Genomic DNA, 17,183 nt, shown 5'->3' on the forward strand with positions numbered 1-17,183 from the left:
CTATATGCACTTATGTGGAACAATCTCCAAGCTGCTGTTGCTTGAAAATAGCAAGATGTAGGACAATGCATTGCATGTGCTCTTATCTGTGAAAAATAAGCAGGATGGCTGTACACATGTCAGCTGGCTATGCAGGGAAATGGTCTGGAAGGACACTCCAGAGATTGTTGACAAGGCAGGGAGGAGGCTGGGGTCTCTATGGGAGGAAGCCTTTGCATTACATTCTGCATTGTTGGAATTCTGCGTCATTAGCATTTCCTTTTTTTTCAGCAACATAAATCTTCCGCCTAACTTAACTCAAATAAATCTACAGGGCTTAGATGACAAATTCACAGTCCCACCTCCAGCCCTCTGCACTCCAGCTCTCCTCTTTCAGCTGGTCCTTCTGTTTGCCATTCTAAATCAGGCTTCCCAAACCCTAAGGAGCCTGAATCACCTGGGGCTCTTGTCAAACTGTAGGTTCTGATTCAGCAGGCCTGGGGTGGGTTCTAAGATTCTGCATTTCTAACAAATTACCAGGTGATGATGATGCTGTGGTCCATGGATCACTTTTTGAATGGCAAGATTCTAAATAACATGCTAATAAAGCTATTTCTTGATTTTTCTGTTTTTGATCTTAATTCCTAATATAGAAAATGAAAATGTAGCTTTCAAACCCTAGCCCCCTTGCTCACACACATACTTCTCTGTCCTCATCCTCCCAATTTAGTGACATATCCTTTTTGGTTAAGCTAATTTTTAGTGTTTACATCATTATGCCTTTGTAGATAATATTCACAGCTCAGCCACATAGTATCCTATGATTACATTTTCCTTCTTGTGCAACTTTTTGTTTTCCCTTGAGTTAATAATTGCTTGCTTTTGTTCATTTCACCTTCGTTATTGTATTTGAAAACCCTCCTGACACAACTGAAAATCTTTCACATGTTCTACCTCTTGGAGCCCCCATCCTCCTGTTTCAATATAGATTGGTTGCCCCATATATTTCATGTTCAATTAAAAAAAAAAAATGGGTTGGTGGGCAGATATGGCAGGAAGCAGAAGGGAGGGTTCAAAGCCTCAGTTATGAATTGGGCCCAATGATTGCTTCTTCCTTGTAATAATACCCCAGCGTTGCCCCAGTTTTTAACATGCTAGAAGTATTTCGAAACTGACTTTACCAGTGTCCCTTGCAGCCAAGGGGCCAACTACTTGCAGAGAGAACATAAATGGAAGTGAGGATAGGCCTAGGCACTTACGTGTCACTCCATCTTCCTCCTTCAGGGCCAAAATGTGAAATAGTGCTCATAAGGCAGCTTCAACTAGAAGGACCACCTACCTCTGACTGTTATGTAAGAGAGAAACAACATCCTACCTTCTGGAGAAAAATGTGGACTAGAACCTCAAATTCCTAAAAAAAAAAAAAGTAATAATACTAATAAACAGACCTATTGAATTGGTTGAGAATAGAGGACTCCCCAAGACTATTGCCCTGAGATACTCTTCAAACCTTGAGCCAAAACTAACCCCTGAGGTCACCTTGGAGCTAAATAACAAATTGGGTCAAAAAATAATGAATATCACCCGTAAGCATTGTGTTCCTTTAAAAAGTCACCTATATGAGACTGAAAAGTCAACAATTACTTTAAAACAAAGATGAGAACGTAAGGGGGCAGGGAAACTAGAGTACTGGAAACAGCAGCCAGGACAGAAATAATGAGAAGGTTCACACATTGTGAAGAACGTAACCAATGTCACTGAACTTGTGTAGAAATTGTTGAATGGGAACCTAAACTACTTTGTAAACCTTCACCAGAAACACAATAAAATGTTATTAAAAAAAAAAAAAATCCTACCTTCTGTTAAAGAAAACTTGGACCAAATCTGATGTGGGACGTAACTGTGTTTGTTAAACATATATGTAATAAAACCGTTGCCATTTCAACATTCTTTACATGTATAATTCAGTGACATTGTAATTTTTTCATGTGATACAATTCACAAGCTTCTTCTGGGAAGACATTGGCATTCTTGATTAAATGCTTAAGCAATATTCTGATAAATTTTAATTCAGTTAAGACCTCTTCTAGGAAACTAGCCATCCTTCCATCTACTCAGCTGTCAATCAGGTGCTAATGATCTATAACCAGACTTTCTTTTGTGCCTGTGTTTGGTCTAACAACAAATATCACCAGCCATCCTCTTTCCTATAAATGTCCCTATCAGCTTGGTCAGACGCTTCCTCCCTCATAGCAAACCTGAAATAAAACTTTGGCATATGCTCACAATTCATTTATCAGAAGGCTTGCTTGAGCCACTGTAATTTGGGGCCTCTCTTACAGCAGCTTAGTTGTACCCCAATAAATAGAGAGAGAAGGGCCATCTCCCACCCACCCTCACTGGACAGGAACCCCCCACAGGTGGGATCATTTCCTGGTCCTCCCTGGGACATACTCTGGTCTGGCCTATCTTTCTCCTCAGCACTTACCATCGTGTATTTTAAATATGTGAATGTGCACCAGTGACTACTGAATTTAAATCTGAAATGGGAGCCAGTTGTGTCCATATCTGCTTCCCACCTCAGACTATGAGTAAGTCAGATTCTGTCCCAGGGTATCATTCAGGTGTTTAGTGAAGGACTTTGAAAAACATCAGGCAGACACGTGGCAAACGTGCCGGGGGAAAACCAGAGAAAGGGGTTTTGTCCATACCCCAAAACCCCCCAGGGAACACAACCACCCCAGGAGATTGAACTAGGCTTCTAACTGACCAGTTACTGTGTGCTAGCTACCATCCTAAGCATTTTACATGCCTGTCTCATATAATTCTCCCAATGACCCCATGAGGTTGGTATTTGGAGTAAACATTGACAGCTTTTGCCTGTTCAGCATCCATGGGGATAAAAAGAAATAAATGAATAAAAACAAGGACAAGCCCCTGCATGGACCAGGAATAATAATGATCTATGAACACCTCAGTCCAAAATGGAAAATAAGGGCCAGGGAGTGCTGGAACTTAAGTGGTGGAGGGGGAATTCAAGGCAGGTCTGTCCCACTGTGACACCTATGCCCCGGGAGTCCTTCTCCAACTGGACCTGGTGTCCGCTGGGGCCTGGGTAGGGAAGGGAAGGGGCCAGAATGGGGCATGGGTGAACTGGGTGGCTAAGGCCTGGCAGCAGAGGTAGTCCTGGGTGCTGGGCCCCAGAGGGCCTGTGGTTAAGCTAAGAACTCAGCAGATAGCCCTGTAGGCCGCCCAAGCATTTCCAGCCAGCCAGGGGTGGGGCCCTGAGTCGGGGGGAGCGGGGTACAGTGGGGAGGCCTTCGGTTATCTGGGAAGTGGGCAGGGCCTTTCGGAGGTCAGGCATCTCAGGCCCCTTCCTTTTTTGGAGGTTCCTTGTTTTAGAAATATTAAGAAACGCAAAAAAAAACCCAGCGTTAGAAAGGTTGTGGTGCATCTAAAATGTTTACACTTGCTAAATTAAAACTTTTAACACATACACACAAGTCTTGAGAGTGCAATATAGTTGTTCCACTCACAAGATAATTGCAGGATGCAGAAAGGACATTGACTGGGGGCACCGGGTGTGGTCTGACCTGGGACTCACTCTTAATGAATGTTCTCGGCTCTCAATCCTGTCAGAAATTGTCTGTGCCTGAGTGTGGAACTGCACAGAGAAATAACATTGAAAGTCTACATCGGAGGATCTTCAGGAACATGATGCCTGGGTCAGATACCGCCCCCCATACACCCCAAGACAGGCCTGGGAGCCAGGCCAGAGCCCAGGAGGATGACTGGAATGGTGAGCAGGGGAAGGATCCTCTAGGCCCCAAAACATCAGGCCTAGGGTTGCAGCCTGACTACAGCCCCCAAAAGCTGGTGGGGCTGACCCTGCTAGGGCATTTCTGATCCATAGGTCTGACACTGAGGACTGGAGGCTCCAAGAGCACTCTTAGAAGGGTTGGGAATGGCCAAGACGTAAATGCACAGACTTTCTGCCCTGGGCCAGGCTTGGGAGCCAAAGGGTGACTCTTTCCCCAGGCAGGAGTCAGAAGGGGGTAGGGGTAGGAGAAGGAAAGGTAGCATCTCAGCCTACTGTAAACTGGATGTGAGCCTTCACCCCCTAGCCCAACAGCCAGGCCCAGCCACCCAAACAGGAGACAGACAGGGCTTCACAGCCACTAAGAATTAAAACCTATCGATTTTCCCCATTAGTCAGAGAACGCCATCAGAGTGCATTAAAACCAGGCAAAGCAGCAGCATCGTGAATAATTAACATGTGCAAATGACAACCCTGTGGAGCCCAGAGGAGGGGGGAAGGGGTGCCAAGAGACCTGGGCACCCTGACCCCTTCCGACCCCCACCCCAGGGAGCCATAGCCTGGGCTGCCCCTCTGCTCCTTCTTCTCTGCACAGACCCCTCCCTCTCCTCCTCCCTGAATCTCCACCTTTTCTCTTGTCACCTTTGAATGCCTGTCCCCTCTTCAAGAGAACACAAAGTCTGGGGGCAAGCGGCCCAGACTGGCACTGGATACAGAAGACAGAGCATTGAGATGAGAGAGTCCCCGGCTGTGCTGTGTCACTGGGTGACCTCAGGGAGTCACTGCCCCTTTGTTTCTGTTCCTCTGTACAGCATAGGGGTTGGACTACCTGGTCTGTAGCTAAGTCTGTAAGCCTGTGGTTCTGGAAGGACAGTGACAGGCCCAAAGCCACATGGCTAGTCTGTTGCAGGTCTCCTAAGCCATCTCTCCAGCCCATCTTATAGGGTGCCTTTGAGCAAATCAGAAAAAGGCACCTCCTTTCCTAATTGGGTAGACCAATTAGGAAAAAGTATTCTTCTGGGAGCCATCAGTTAGAAAAAGGTATCTCTCTCGGAAGCCCACTCTTTAGGTGGACCAATTAGATGAAAGCATGCTCTCTGGATCATAACAAATTGTGAAGAATGGGAATTCCAGAATGCTTAATTGTGCTCATGAGGAACTTTTACATAGATCAAGAGGCAGTTGTTCAGACAGAACAAGGGGATACTGATTGGTTTAGAGTCAGGAAAGGTGTGCGTCAGGGTTGTATCCTTTCATCATACCTATTCAATCTGTGTGCTGAGCAGATAATCTGAGAAGCTGGACTATATGAAGAAGAACAGGGCATCAGGATTGGAGGAAGACTCACTAACAACCTGCATTATGCAGATGACACAACCTTGCTTGCTGAAAGTGAAAAAGACTTGCAGCACTTACTAATGAAGATCAAAGACCACAGCCTTCAGTATGGGTTACACCTTAGCATAAAGAAAACAAAAATCCTCACAACTGGACCGATGAGCAACATCATGACAAACGGAGAAAAGACTGAAATTGTCAAGGATTTCATTTTACTTGGATCCACAATCAACACCCATCCTGGAAGCAGCAGTCAAGAAATCAATGGATGCATTGCATTGGGTAAATCTCCTGCAAGGGACCTCTTTAAAGTGTTAAAAGCAAAGATGTCACCTTGAAGACTAAGGTGCGCCTGACCCAAGCCATGGTATTTTCAATAGCATCACACGCATGTGAAAGCTGGACAATGAATAAGAAAGACCGGAGAAGAATTGACGACTTTGAATTGTGGTGTTGGCGAAGAATATTGACTATACCATGGACTGCCAAAAGAACGAACAAATCTGTCTTGGAAACAGTACAACCAGAATGCTCCTTAGAGATGGTGAGACTGCTATTACATACTTTGGACATGTCAGAAGCGATCAGTCCCTGGAGGACATCATGCTTGGCAAAGCACAAGGTTAGTGGAAAAGAGGAAGACCCTCAACTAGATGGATTGACACAGTGGCTGCAACGATGAGCTCAAGCATAACAACGATTGTAAGGATGGCGCAGGACCGGGCAGCGTTTCCTTCTGTCCTGCATAGGGACGCTATGAGTCGGAACCGACTGGAGGGCACCTAACAACAACAACGTGTTACCTGAACAGACCAATCAGAAAAAGGTCTCCCTTTTGGGGTGGACCAATTAGAAAAAGGACCCCTTTCAGGCTAACCAGTAAGAAAAGGGCTCCTGTCAGAAGAACCAATAAGAAAAAGGTATCCTTTTGGGTGAGCCAATTAGAAAAAGGCATCCCCCCAAGCTGTGGCGCTAAAGGTGGAAGGCAGAGCAGAAGCAGGGCCTGCTCTCGGCTCTCACCTGCCCTCTTCCGGGTGCCCTTGTGCAGTGTGCGCAGCCTAAACAACTGTATGCTGCGACTGTGTCCCCAGCTCCCACCCGCTTTTGGCCAAGGAGCCCCAGACTTGTTCCAGCCACCTGAATTCAATTCAACGTACGTAAATGTTTCTTTCCATGTCCCTGCCCTCAGCTCCTCAGCTGGCACAAGTTCCAACCGCCATCGCCTTCCCCCTGGGAAGAGCAGCGCTAGAATGGCCTTCTCCGAGTCTGATTGTGTCATCCCTGTCCCTTCCCAGCCCAGCAGTTCACCACAGGCGCATCTGGTCCCTGGAGCCGTTGCATACTCCCTTTCCCTGCTTACGATGTGGCACCTCTGTAGCCCCCTGGAAAACTTGACTCGCTCTTCAAGGCCTGGCTTAAAATCTTTGCTGTTCCTCATTTCCTTTCTCAAATGTGCCTGGCAAGTTCTTCCCTCCAGGCCCTTGCACCTGCTGACCCCTCTTCCTGGAATGTTTTCCTCCAGGCCCCCTGACTGGCTCTTCCTCCTTCAGGTTTCAGCTCCAGTGTCACTTCCTGGGGGAATTCTCCCCTGAACGCCAACCTAACCACCTCCTCATCTGCCTCTCTCACAGCTCCCTCCCTGTTTCATTTTTTTTCGTGGCACTTATCACAGTCTGAGCTTATTTTTCCTTTGTTCATCGCTGCTGTGAACAATTGTGCATGTTGTAAACTGCAGAGGAGGTGGTGGCAGGGAGTGAAAGCCAGCCTTCTACCCACACTACAACTGGTGCTCTTGGGGCTGCACCTGCCTGTAGGTGAGCACCTTTCTCTATTTCACACAATGATATGGGGGCGAGCTGAGGGCCCACTAGCCTCCTGCAGTGAAATGTAAGTCCAATCAAGGCAGGGATATTGTCTGCTCTGTTCATTGCTGTGTGCCTAGCGCCTAGCACTTGCCTGGCACACAGTAGATGCTTCAAACCAGTTCATTCGAGTTTGAACTGCTGCTGAGAGTTTGCGCAGTTTTAACAAGTTCCCAGGAAGTTATACATAAAAATCACCTGGGATCTTATTAAAAATTAGATTCTAATTCAGTATATCTGGAATGGAAATGGGAATTCTCAGCAGGTATTTGAATCAGAACGAACCGATTCAAAGCCCTGCAATAAACATTTTTCAAGCAATCAAATTCTACCCTAATTCCCTACTCCCACCCCAGACACCCACAGCTTTTCCCATGCTCCTCAGTACAAACACTAGGGGCTGCATCTGCTTCACCCCCGGGTCCCGCTGGACTCCACGTGGTTCATCTGGATCCCACTGGAGAGTCAGCCACAGAACCAGGCCCAGAGTGGGCGATGGTGAGTGATAAGGGAAAGCAGGGGTGGCGCAGTGAATCCATGGGTGGACTGTGAGTTGTGGTGCCCTAGGGATGTGGGGGCAGAACTGGGGTGCCACCCTTCCCCTAGCTTCCCATGGCTACCTCACCAGGAAGCCTGTCCTTGCCTGTCCTGCCGGCCTCCCCAGCTCTGGCAGGGAAGGAGTTAACCTCGCCGCTTCTCAGCCTGAATGTGGAGCTATTAATACCCACAGCCAAGCCAATCTGCCTGCCAGAGCAGCCACTGGAGTCGAAGGGAGCAAGAGAGTGGAGGGAGCCTCCAGTCGGAGCCAGAGCTGGGACCAGGACTCCAGGGGCTAGAACTTTTCTCTGGGACTGTGTGGCACTGTGCCAGCTCAACTGGTCCTGACCCACCTTTCAGCTTCAGGCCCCAACCCTCTCTCCTGGAGTCCACCCGGGCCACCCACCCCAGCGGAGGAGAAGAAACTTTCTTAGGGAAAGCACCACCGCTGCTGTGTGGACTGGACAAGGAAGAGCAGACAGCTGGACAAGCAGCTGGACAGATGGGCAGGTCACCTGCAAGCTTGTCCTCCTAGTCCTGATTCTGACAGACAGCAGCAGAGTGGGCAGCCGAGGGACGTAGGGCTCCTCGGGGGGGCAGTGAGGGGGCCTGCCGGACCTCTGTCCACCAACGAGCCACCCCTGTGTACAGGCTGCTGGAAGCTGCTTCCCAAGGCCCACCCGGGTGGCCGGAACTCCTGTGGGTCAGGACAGGAGTCCCAGTCAGAGCCACGGGCTCTTCCACCCACCGAGGCGACGGGCAACCTGAGTGAAAAGGCACAGGTGGCAGGTGGGCAGGTGTGGGGCCCCGAGGCCGACAGGCTGCTGACCCTGGAGCACTCTGGCTCGGGGACCCCTGCCCAGGCTGGGGATGATGCTCCCGCGACCACCACCAGCCACCCCTGCCCCATCGTGGAGCTGCCCCCGGCCTGGCCCGTGGGCTGTAAAGCAGAGGATGTGTCAGCCTTCTGCTTCATCTGCTTCCACAGGGAGAAGGAGGAGGAGCTGCTGGAAGAGATCCCACTGCGGAGGTCAGTGCCCGTGGGTGGGCGTGCGTGGGCAGTGGGTAGGAGGGCAAGGGCCCAGGGTTCAGACCTGGGGGCCCCTCTGAGACCTGGCAGTCCGACTCCTGAGCCTCTCCATCCGGCCACTGCAAAGGTCAATGCCATGGGCAGGAAGGGCACAGGCGGCACGGCCTGGTGGGCCTGCCCCCAAGTCTCTCCATCCATGCACTGCTTACCACTCACTGCCACCTCCCTGCTGAGACTTCCAGCTCTCTCACCTGGTTGTCACCACAACCTCCTCCCTGTCTCTTCCTCCTAGCCCCAGGGTGACTATCCTGCCCTCTCCCATTGTGGTCCGGCCCCTCTCCTGCTCAGAGCCGTCCATGGCTCTTTGGCTTCCATGGGATGAAGTTGACACTTGACTGGTCATTCAAGGCCTGTGTGATCTGGGTCAACACCTCCCATCTCATCTAGCTCTGTCCCCCTATATTCACTCCATGGAACGAGCCACCTTGGCTTCTGCCTGGAATTCCCTTCCCGTGGCTCCCCTCCATCCAGACCCAACTGTAACACCTCCTCCTCCAGGAAGCCCTCCAGGAAGCCCCAGTACTTCTCCATCCCAAGCTGAAAGCCATCTTTCTTCCTGCATTGCCCTAGCACCTAATAAGTGTTCAGTCTTCACTGAATTAATAAATGACAATTGTGCATATATTGTGGGTTTGTATATGTGTGTATGTGAGAGGGAGAGATAATGAAGATTTAGGTGGCTGAGTGGTTGTGTATTTGGGGGTGAGTGTGTGTGTTGTGACTGTGTCTACTTCTAAGTGAGAGCAGGTGTGAGCCAGATGTACCTATTTGGGGAGAGGGGTTGTGTACTGTGCCTGATAGGGGTTCACGCCCTAGGGGCCATTATCCCTTTTGCCAACTCTCCCCACCCCCAACTGTTGGAAAGCCCAGCTCAGGCCAAGTGCATTACCCAAGCCGTGGCCACAGGCTCCAGGAATGGATGGAAAATCTGCAGGGGAGACAAGGGGTCACCTCTGCTCCAGCCCAGCCCGCCCACGCCTCCACCACTGCCTGAGTCAGCACTGCCCCGGGTGGAGAGAAGGGCAGATGAAGGGCCAAGCCTCGTGCCCCTCCAGGCCCTGGCAGGAGGGTGGGGTGCAGGCTCCTGCAGCCTGGGCCAGGGTCCTCCCTGAATCTCTGAGGGATGCTGGGTCAGTTATTTCTCCTCTGTGGGCCTCTATCTCCTCATCTGTGAAATGGGGAGTGGGGGATGCTCCTTGACAGTTGTCAGTTTGTCATTCAGCAAACAGTGCCTGAGTACCCACAGAGACCCCGGGCTTCACAGGGTCACAGCCTCCTGGGAGAGACAGACAAGTAAACAGATATTTTGGCACAGTGTGCTGGGTGCCATAGTGGGAGTGGGCGCCCAGTGCCAGGGAGTCAGGAAGAAAATGACCACCTCTGGCTGCAGGAGCTGTGGGGGCCCCACTGGGTCTTCTTCCAGATGGTGAATGGCGTTAAGGTAAGGGCACCACAGGCAGTGGGCACGGGCATGAGCAAAGGCTCAATGATATGAAAAGGAAGCTCTTAGGGTGGTGGCCATGAGGCCGGTGAGGTCAGGAGGAGGCAGATCAAGATGGGGCTTGACTGCTGAGCCAAGGACTTGATCCTTAGGTGATGGAGTGAGCAATGAGAAGAGTTGGAAGCAAGATAGGGACAAGTCAGGAGGCTCCAATGAGCTTATAGGTGTGGAAGTGCTTTTTGAATTCCAAAGCAATGGATGCATGATAGAATCATTATTTTCATAGTTGGGGCTCAGAATACTTGTTGAATGAATGAATGCATGACTATGACATGTGCACCCTCCCAGGCCCCACCTTGGAGATTCTGTAGCCTCAAGTCTTAGAGATTGTGGACTTTTAACCAGATCCCCAGGTGAATGGCTTGAGCAAACCAGCCTTTGGGAAACATCAGGATGAGATAGGCACAGGTCTTAGAGTCAGGCAGTCATGAGATACTGTCCCCCCTCCTTCACCTCCCAGCTCCCACCTCCAACTTTGGGGGTCCCCCATAAGGGATGTCTCTCTCTGTCCTACCCTGGGGGCCTGGGGACCTGTATCTGCAAGAGCTGGTCTCCTTTCTAGCTGGCAGGCTCTGGCCCTTTAAGGCCTGGGGAGTGGGCACTGCCAGGCTGGGCAGAGACAGTGACCACAGGTGCCAGGTGGTGAAGCTAAAAATACTGAGTGATGTGGTCACCCAGGCTGCAGGAGCCAGGCAGTGCTATCTGGAGAATAGGGTTGGAAAGGTTCTGAAGTTTCTTTCCTGCTGGTAGAGAGGCAGTAGGGCAGTGAGGCCGGGTAAGTCACCTTGGGGACTCCATGGAGCTATGGCTGCCCCCTTGCCCTCCCAGTCATTCTTTCTGCAGTCTCTAGAAGGCACCAGGCTTCATTCCTGAACAGACTGCTGCCATGTTTAGCAGCCCCGGGGCATGCTAATTTCACTCCATCTTGCTTCTGGGTGACCCTGGGGAAGTCATTTCTTCTCTTTGGGCCTCTGGAAAGTTAGAAGGTTAGCCTTTGGCAATTTCAGAGGCAGATAGTCAATGAGGGGTGCCAGTGACTGGTTCATCCATTCATGTGTTCAACAAAATTTCCCTGAGGAGCTGGATGCTGAAGCCACGGGCATGACTGTGACACAGGCTCCTCCCTGGAGTTGCTCACAGCCTAGTGAGGACAAGACAAGCACACCCTCAAACAAGTACATGCAGTGCAATGTGCTATAATGGAGGTGTGAGCATCGTGCTGTCGGCCTCACTCGTGGGATGGTACAAGAAACAGCCCTGGAGAGAACACACCTGCACTTGATAAAAAATTGCCAGCAAAAGTAACACCCACGATGTTGTTCACCAGCCACCTACTTATGTGTTTTGATGTATTAATTAAGGTGAGGCTATCTGCTATAACAAATAAACCTCGAAATCACAATGGCTTAACACAGTAGAGGGTTACGACCTGCTTATGCAAAGTCTAAGGAGCCCTGGTTGCACAAGTGGTTTGGGACTAGCTGCTAGCCTACAGGTTGGTACTTCAAACCAGTTCATTTTGATTCAAAGCCCTGCTGAGAATTTACATTTCCACTCTAGATATACTGAATCAGAATCTACATTTTTTTAAAAACATAGATTCAGATTCAGTATATCTGGGGTGGAAATGCAAATTCTCAGCAGGGGGATGAACCAGAATGAATTGGTTTCAAGCCTTGGTTTGAGCCTATCCAGCAGCTCTGCAGAAGAAAAGCCCTGATGAACTGCTTCTGTAAAGATAACAGCCTAGAAAACCCTATGGGGCAATTCTACTGTGTAACACATGAGCTCGCCATGAGCCAGAGCCTACTTGATGGCAGCCAACAACATGCAAAGTCTAGAGGGAGGTGTTGGGGGAGGGAGACACTGCTTTACACAGTCTTTCAGGGACCCAGGCTCCTCCCATCTGTGGCTCTGTCATTACCTGGGACCTCAGAACTCACAGCTGGGTCCTCTGCATCCAGCTGGCAGAGCAAGAAGAAAGAGAGTGGCTCTCACACATGAGGGTTTTATGGGCCAGGCTGAAAGTGGCCTCCCTCACTTCCACCACCTTCATTGGGCAGAACCCAGTCGCCCGGCCTCACCTAACTGCAGGAGAAGCTGGGAAGTGTTGTCCAGTGTGAGGGCCTCATAGGATTGTTGTGGAGATGGAATAATTTGGTATACATGAAAGCACCCGGCACATGGAATAATTTGGTATACATGAAAGCACCTGGCACATCATAGGTCCCCAGTGTGTTCATTCATTCAACAAATTTCACTGAGCACCTTCAATGGGCTCACATTAGAAACTGGGCAGTGAAAATACCATCCCTGCTCTCACGGGGGTTATATTCTAACAGAAAAGTCAAACAAATAAATATCATTGAAGTTCAAAACCCACTGGTAAGGAAATAGAGAGCTGGTAAAGATGACGCCTACCTTACGTAAGATAAGAGAGAAGGTGATGGTTGTTGTTAGGTGCCGTCGAGTCAGTTCCAACTCATAGCGACCCTATGTACAACAGAACAAAACACTGCCTGGTCCTAAAGAAAGAAGGAACCCTGAGACTATCGCCCTGAGATACCCTTTAAACTTTATACTGAACCACGCACAGACGTCACCTTTCAGCTAAATAACAGTTTGGCTCATAAAAATAAACAATATCACCTGTGAGTACTGTGCTCCTTTAAAAAAATCATCTATATGAGATCAGTCAACTTTTACCCTAAAGCAAAGATGAGAAGGTAATGGGAGACGGGGGACGGGCCAGGGAAGCTAGATTAATGGAAACGAAACAACCAGAATGGAAATAATGAGAGTGTTGACACGTTGTGAAAAATGTAACCAATGTCACTGAACAATAAATACGGAAGTAGTTAAATGGGAGCCTAATTTTCTTTGTAAACTTTCACCAAAAACACAATAAAATACTATTTAAAAAAAAAAGAGTGAGAAAGAGCTGGCCATAGGAAGAGTGAGGAGAACCATTCCAAGCAGAGGGAACAGTGAACGCAAAGGGCCAGAGGCCCTTAGGTGAGTGAAGGAAATAATCAGGTCATTGTGCTGGAGCACAGCAAGCGGTGGGGAGGGCAACATGGGTGAGGTGGGAGAGACAGCAAAGGCCCAGAGCACGTAAGTCTTGGAGGCCCTGGCGAAGAGAATAGATTTTATTCCAGACGTGATTGGGGAGCCTTTGGAGGCTTTTGAGTAGGGGAAGCGAGATAATCTGGCTGACATTTTAAACAGCCCCTCAGGCTGCTCTGGAGAAGAGCCAATGGCAGCAGGGCTGGAATAGATGCAGGCAACCAGTGTGGAGTCCTGGTGGTGATCCAGTGGGTGACAAGATGGTGGCCTAGGCCAAGGCGGGCATTGGAGATGGGGATGTAGATGTCTTCTAGACATATTTAGGAGACAGAATGCACAGAATTTGCTGATGGGTCAGAGAAAAAGGTTCTCTAACCAATCCCAAAGATGAGTCTGGGGTTTCTGGGTTGGATAGTCACATGCACTCAGAGGGAAGGAAGAGGTTTGGTGAGAAACTCAAGAATTCTGTCATGGACATTTTAAATTGGAAGCATGTGAGATACCCAAGTAAATGTCAAGTATGGATTTGGTAATAAGATTCTGGAGCTCAAAGGAGAAGTCTCTGCAAATTAAAACCACAATGAGATATCATCTCACCCCAGCATTACTGGCACAAATCAATAAAACTGAAAATAACAAATGTTGGAGAGGCTGTGGGGAGATCGGAACTCTTATGCACTGCTGGTGGTAATTCAAAATGATACAACCATTTTGGAAAATGCTATGGCGCTTCCTTAGAAAGCTAGAAATAGAAATACCATATGATCCAGCAATCCCACTCCTAGAAATATATCCTAGAGAAATAAGAGTCATCACACGAATAGATATATGTACACCCACGTTCATTGCAGCATTGTTCACAATAGCAAAAAATGGAAACCACCTAGATGCCCATCAACAGATGAATGGATAAACAAACTGGTGCATACACGCAGTGGAGTATTATGCAATGCTAAAGAACAACAATGAATCTGTGAAGCATCTCATAACATGGATGAATCTGGAGGGCATTATGCTGAGCGAAATAACTCAATCACAAAAGGACAAATATTGTATGAGACCACTACTACAAAAATTCATGAAAAGGTTTACATACAAAAAGAAACAATCTTTGATGGTTATGAGGGAGGGGAGGGGTAGGGTTGAAAAAACACTTAATAGGCAAGCGGTAACTTTGGTGAAGCGTAAGACAGTGCACAATACTGGGGAAGCCAGCACAGCCTGTATAAGGCAGGGCCATGGTAGCTCCACAGATACATCCAAACTCCCTGAGGGACCGAATTGCCAGGCTGAGGGCTGTGGGGACCATGGTCTCAGGGAACATCTAGCTCAATTGCCATAACAGAGTTTATAAAGAAAATATTCTACATTCTACTTTGGTGAGTAGCCTCTGGGGTTTTAAAAGCCTGTGAACAGCCATCTAGGAGACTCCACTGGTCTCACCCTTTCGGGAGCAAGGAAGAATGAAGAAAACTAAAGACACAAGGGAAAGATTAGTCCAAAGGACTAATGGACCACATCTACCACAGCCTCCACCAGACTGAGTCTGGTACAACTAGATGGTGCCCGGTTACCACCACTGACTGCTCTGACAGGGATCACAGGAGAGGGTTCCGAACAGAGCTGGAGAAAAATGTAGAACAAAATTCTAACCCAAAAGGAAAGACCACACTTGCTGGCCTGACAGAGACTGGAGAAACACTGAGAGTATGGTCCCCAGACACCCTTTCAACTCAGTAATGAGGCCACTCCTGAGGTTCACCCTTCAGCCAAAGATTGAACAGGCCCATTGAACAAAACAAGACTAAAAGGTTGCACCAGCCCTGGGGTGGGGATTGGAAGGTAGGAGGGAATAGGAAAGGTGGTAATAGGGACCCAGTGTTGAGAAGAGAGAGTGTTGACATGTTGTGAGGTTGTTAGCCAATGCCATACGACAATGCGTGTACTAATTGATGAGAAACTAGCTTGTTCTGTAAACCTTCATCTAAAGTTCAATAAAAAATAACAGATTACAGAAAAAAAAAAAGAAGTCTCTTGACTGGTAGTAGAAATATGGGAGTCTACTGGGTTGAGTAGTAACCTCCTACAAATTCATGTTCACCCAGAATCTTAGAATGTGACCTCATTTGGAAATAGGATCTTTGCAGATGTGATTAGCTAAGTGAAAATGAGATCATACTGAATTAGGGTGGGCCCTAAATCCAATGACTGGTGTCCTTATAAGAAGGCCATGTAAAGACACAGAGACAGAGACACACAGGGAAGAAGACCATATGACAGTGGAGGCAGAGTTTGGAGTGCTGCAGCAACAACCCAAGAACACCAAGGGTTGCTGGCAACTACCAGAAGCTAGAAGGCAGGGAACAGATTCTCCCTCAGAGCCTCCAAAAGGAACCAACCATCCGACACCTTGATTCCTGACTTCTGGCCTCTAGACTGTGAGAGAATAGATTTCTGGTGCTTTAAGTCACCCAGATTGTGGTCATTTGTTGCAGCAGCCCAAGGAAACTAAGGGAGTCATCAGCATAAAGACAGTGTTAAAGCTATCTGTTGGGTGAGATCACACCAGAGAGAGGGGGAGAGAAGAGGCTCCAGGATCAAGCCCTGAGGATTTCAAAATTCAGAGGTCATGGAGAAGAGAACCCTACAGGGTGGTGGGGAAAGAGCAGCTGGTAAAGTGGAGGAAAACCAGGGGTGTGCACAGTCATGGAAGTCAGAGAAGGGTGTCTCAAGAAGGAGGGAGAGAGTATCTACTGGCTCAAAAGCTGCTGCTAAACATTCAAGGAAAATGAGAATAGATTTAGTGACATAGAAGTCACAGATGACTTTGATAAGAACATTTCATGAGGAGGTGGAGACAAAATCAGGTTTCAGTGGACTTCTGGTTCAAAATGGTGGATTAAATAGTTATACATCTCTCCATCTCCTTAAACGGCATTAAAAGGACCAAAAAAGCCAAGCCAGTTGGCATCGAGTTGATTCCAATTCATGGCAATCTCATGTGTTTCAGAGTAGAACTGCACTCCATAGGATTTTCATGGTTGTAACTTTTCAGAAACAGACTTCCAGGTCTTTCTTGCAAGGTGCCTCTCAGTGGGCTCCAATTGCTAACATTTCAGTTAGTAAATGAGTGCTCAACCATTTGCACCTCCAAGGGACTCCTCATTGAAAGGATAGTGAATGGACTTTTTTTTAAAGTGTGTGCATTCGTCTTCTATTGCTGCCGTAACAATGCAAATTTAGTGGCTTAAAACAACACAATGTATTTTACAGTTCTATAGGTCAGAAGTCCAACCCAGGTTTCACTGGACTAAAATCAAGGTGTTTTACAGGACTGCGTTTCTTTCTGGAAACTGTAGAGGAGAATCTATTTCCTTGTCTTTTCTAACTGCCAGAGGTCACCTGCATTCCTTGGCTCGTGGCCCCTTCCTCCAGCCACGTTCCATCTCTCTGACTCTGCTGCCGTTGTCACATCGCTTGCTCTGACCACAGCTGAGAAGAGTTCTCTGCTTCTGATGATTCACGTGACTAGGCTGGGCCCACCTGGGTAATCCAGGATAATCTCCCATCACAAAGTCCTTAACCTTAATCAAGTCTGCAGAGTCCCTTCTGCCTTGTAAGGCAGCATCTTCGCAGGTTCCAGGGGTTAGGATGTGAACATTTCGGGGAGTTGGTAATGATCCCTTGCCACAGTATGGATCAGCAAGAACGAATTCTTTGAAAACAGAGACAATAGTAACAAAAGTATGGAATCTGGAAAGCAGGTAGATTTGAGGTAACTGATTTAGCAGATCAACAAAGTGGCACCTTAACTAAATCCTAAACTGGGAGTGGGGAAAGCCAAGGAGCACCACAATGTACCCCAAAGAACCTCCCAAAGGCGCCAATATGAACGAATGAGGACCTCTGGAAATGAGAGTAAAGATGGGGCTAAAAACTAGAAGGAGGCTTAGGAAGTGCTTCAATCCTCAGACGCCCTTCTCAGCTCAGAAA

At 48.3% G+C, this 17,183-nt stretch overlaps 1 protein-coding gene across 1 annotated transcript in view; it reads left to right on the plus strand.

Annotated features, from left to right (window-relative positions):
• Positions 1–8,026: 8,026 nt before the first annotated feature.
• Positions 8,027–17,183, plus strand: part of SBK1 (SH3 domain binding kinase 1) — a 67,047-nt gene continuing 57,890 nt past the window's right edge. The window contains exon 1 of the mRNA XM_049903973.1: positions 8,027–8,563. The gene's annotated coding sequence lies outside the window, so the exon portion shown is untranslated. The remainder of the gene's footprint in view (positions 8,564–17,183) is intronic.

This window comes from Elephas maximus, chromosome 12, assembly GCF_024166365.1.
Source record: "Elephas maximus indicus isolate mEleMax1 chromosome 12, mEleMax1 primary haplotype, whole genome shotgun sequence".
Classification (NCBI taxonomy): Eukaryota; Metazoa; Chordata; class Mammalia; order Proboscidea; family Elephantidae; genus Elephas; species Elephas maximus.